This window comes from Leptonychotes weddellii, unplaced genomic scaffold, assembly GCF_054177405.1.
Source record: "Leptonychotes weddellii isolate Sample4059 unplaced genomic scaffold, ASM5417740v2 HiC_scaffold_17978, whole genome shotgun sequence".
NCBI lineage: Eukaryota > Metazoa > Chordata > Mammalia > Carnivora > Phocidae > Leptonychotes > Leptonychotes weddellii.
In genome coordinates this window covers 1-4,008 of record NW_027764019.1, presented here as the reverse complement: position 1 = coordinate 4,008, position 4,008 = coordinate 1, and the positions used below count along the sequence as shown (strand labels likewise).

The 4,008-nt window shown below is 32.7% G+C and overlaps 1 long non-coding RNA gene across 1 annotated transcript; it reads right to left on the bottom strand.

Moving 5' to 3' along the window:
* Window positions 1-473: 473 nt before the first annotated feature.
* On the bottom strand, window positions 474-3,985 carry LOC115940080 (uncharacterized). The gene is made up of 2 exons (XR_014141903.1): window positions 1,698-3,985; window positions 474-735 (listed from the first exon to the last, which is right to left on the bottom strand). It is a non-coding gene; the product is annotated as an uncharacterized LOC115940080 (long non-coding RNA).
* Between the last annotated feature and the right edge of the window lie 23 nt (window positions 3,986-4,008).

Here is a 4,008-nt window from a genome sequence, read left to right as displayed (position 1 = left end):
GTGGAATTTAAGAAACGAAACAGATGAACATAGGGGAAGGGAAGGAAAATCAAATAAGAGGAAAACAGAGAGGGAGGCAAACCATAAGAAACTCTTAACTATAGGGAACAAACTGAGGGTTGCTGGAGGGGAGGTGGGTTTAGGGATGGGGTAACTGGGTGATGGGCATTAAGGAAAGCACTTGAAGGAGAGCAGTGGGTGTTATATGCAAGTGATGAATCACTAAATTCTACCCCTGAAATTAATAATACAGTGTATGTTAACCTACTTGAATTTAAATAAGACCTAAAAAAATAAAAACAGAAACAAAGAAAAACTATATAAAAGTTTCTGTGATCAAGCAAAGGAGACTAGAATTTAAAATGCTTTCTTTTTAATACCACTAACTGCATTTCCAAAAATGACATAAGTCACGTTTAAAGGTATCAATACCATAAATGTATCTTACAGTAGGAAATATAAGTATGAACAGCTTATATACATTTTGCTTTATTGATATAATTTTATACACATAACCTTATATACTATCCAATAATATCAAAGAAAACACCTACAAATGTACTTGTCTCGATAGTAGACAACAGTTTTTAAAATGAACCAAAATAGAGATTCTGGTTTCTCAGCTGCATGTGGTGGAATTATTTATGTATAAAGATCAAATCTTGGGTATTTACTACATTAAAGATATTTAACTTTGTTCCATGCCAGCCATGAGTGACAGTGCGAGAGATTCCACTGTGGAAAGAATAAAAATAAGGTTAAAAAATAGGTTTAAATATTTGAAAATAAGGCTTCAATTATTTCAGAACTGAAAGTATTTAATGACTTTCCAATTTTTAATTATTGATTATTTTAAATGTAAATAAAAATGATAATTGGTTTATTAAATACAAATTGAAAAAGTAGGATTTATTTTGTATTTCAGATTAATGTTGAAAACAAAACATCTGGCATTTCACTGAACAAATCACAGCTGTCCCCTATGTCTTAGAATCTGGAGTCAGTTCATAACAAAATGCTATGTTCTAACCTATGAATGGATCCTATTCGCATAACAATCATCCAATGCAAAAATGGACAAATAAGTCAATGATTCCTCTAACACATTTCTAACATAGTGTTTTTTAAAATGTTCAGATATTCTTAATTAGTACATCACAATTAGAATACGCAGAAAAAGGGAAGAGATTAACCCTGCACACTTAAAAAAAATCTTCTCCCTGTGACTCAATCCACAGACCTGTCTGCCTCACATGGTATTTTGAACTGTTACACATGTACAGGGGTACAGGAGTTTTTGAAATTGCATAAATAAATAAATAAATAAATAAATAAATAAACCCCAAAATAATGCTTATCTTTTACAAAAGCTACACATAATAGTGAAGAATAGTGAAGAATGACTGAGATCTATTCTGCCATCTGCTTTATTTAATAATAGTTCTAGAAATCCACTGGTGTAACAAATCATATACTAAAAAGCAGTATCTTTAGTCTCAGTGTTTTACATCTGATATTCACTCACCACATTGTAATTCTGAAAAAGCAAGTCAAAGTATGGCACAACTGCTGAAGGATTTTCTAGGTTTAAATGGTGAAAAATTCTAATTCTTCATGAGATTAGTACCAAAACAGTAACAGTAGACTTAGCTACAAGAAAATATAAAAGCAGTAATAATTTAACATGGTATACTCACAATGGGGAAAGGATCCTCTGCAGACAGCTTTGTTTAAAACGGTTACAAGAAACATATGGCAGTTTTTAAAATCAGACTCCATTTTCTCTATAGATTCCATTCTAGGAAAGAAAGTACATTTCAATTAATAAGTATATAAAGGGTTAATGGGTAGGCTACAAAATATATTTGGAGTAATTTCAAATGTACTTCAGTTTAATGTCCTAAGTCTAAAGATTATGAAATATAAAATTTCCTGCCCCACTTTAAAATACAAGCTTTCCAAATATTTGAAGGAAAAAGTCATTTGGACATAAAACTGCTCTTTTTGGATGATACTGAGTTCCAAAGCTGGGATGACTGGGGATGTTCCCTTTTCCACTACATATTTCTGTATTTTTTATTTGTATATCTTCTTTTTGAAACAAAGAATACATTAAAGATATAAAACCCTACATTTTAAAATTATTAAGAAATGAGAGGGAAAAATCAAATAAGAAATCAGAGAGGGAGACAAATTGTAAGAGACTCTTAACTATAGGGAACAAATTGAGGGTTGCTGGAGGGGAAATGGGTGGGGGGATGGGGTAACTGGGTGATGGGCATTAAGGAGGGCACTTGTGTAATGAGCACTGGGTGTTGTATGCAACTGATGAATTATTGAACTCTACATCTAAAACAAATGATACACTATATGTTACCTAATTGAATTTAAATAAAATAAGTTATATAAAAATAAAATCCTAAAAAAATAAAAACTTTATTATGGGCAATATGGAACATACATAGGAGAGAGCACAGAGGACACTCACACACCCACATCCAGCTTCAGCAGTCATCTACTGCCATGAGGCCCTGTGCACAGCCCAGCCCCACCATATTTAGAAGCTAATTTGAGACATCATAGCCCTTCTGTCATAAATATTTCAGTGTGTATATATTAAAGATAAAGACTCCTTTTAAAACATAGCCACAACACTATTTGCTTGAAAATATTTAACAGTGATTTTTTAATATTATCAAATAAGCAGTGTTCAAAATTCATGTTGCTTTTGAAAATTTTCACTCTTCTGCTGTAAGTCTGATTCAGGATCAATTAAATTCCATAAATTATAATGGCTGATAATGCTTCTGAAGTCCTCCTCACTCCCTGTTATTTTTCTCACAATTTACTTGTTGAAGGAACTGAAACAACTCAATTTTAGGCAAGCATATGCAGCAGTGTTATTATTTTCTCCTCCACCTCACAGTGATATGGAAAGAAAAATGTGCTTTACATACTTTGAGACAGCCCTAACAAAGTAAGACTTTTATTTTCATACTGCCATTAAGAATTCTAAACTACACTTAGTATCTTCATTCAGAGTATTCTGATACAGCCATAGATTAAGATTTTAATTTTGATTAGCACTATCATGAATTCTCACCTCCTTACTGACAAGTACAAGCTATTATTCTAACAGTCTGGTCAATCAGACTTGCACTTTTATTTTAGGGAAGTAACAGAGGCATTATCATTACATTAATTTTATGAACAAGACAAGATCAAACTACTGAACTGTACATTCAGGTTAACAGTACAGGATAGTATTCTAGATACGAAGAGCAATCTCCTGGCTCCAAAATTGTCCTCTTGCTTCACAGCATCTGTCTTTCTACATGATTCTGGACAACAGTCTACCGAGACATCCAGAATTTGCCTTAAAATAATTCAGCAAGTTATGAATAGGGGTGGGCACCAAGAGTTTGTTATGCAGTTCTCTCTACTTGTGTGTATGTTTGAAAGTGTTCATAATTAACAAAACCTATACAAGTAAACATGAATGCAATCTAAGAATATTTACTTGTTCCAATTAAAATTTTCAGGTATTTCTTCTTGTTTTACAACTCATAAAAGAACGGCACACTTTTAATGCTGCCTATTAAAGTGAAAAATTTCAACTCTTCCCTTAATATAAGTGATATGTAATATATTGCCAAGATGTAAAAAGGCTCCCAGGTATGCTTTACAAAAAAGGGTTTTGAGAATAAAGCCAGTTTAAAATTTTTTTAAAATTTAAATTGAATTTAATTAACATATCCTGTATTATTAGTTTCTGTGGTAGAACTGGTGATTCTTCAATTGCATATAACACTCACTGCTCTCCTTCAAGTGCTTTCCTTAATGCCATCACCCAGTTACCCCATCCCTAAACCCACCTCCCCTCCAGCAACCCTCAGTTTGTTCCCTATAGTTAAGAGTTTCTTATGGTTTGCCTCCCTCTCTGTTTTCCTCTTATTTGATTTTCCTTCCCTTCCCCTATGTTCATCTGTTTCGTTTCTTAAATTCCAC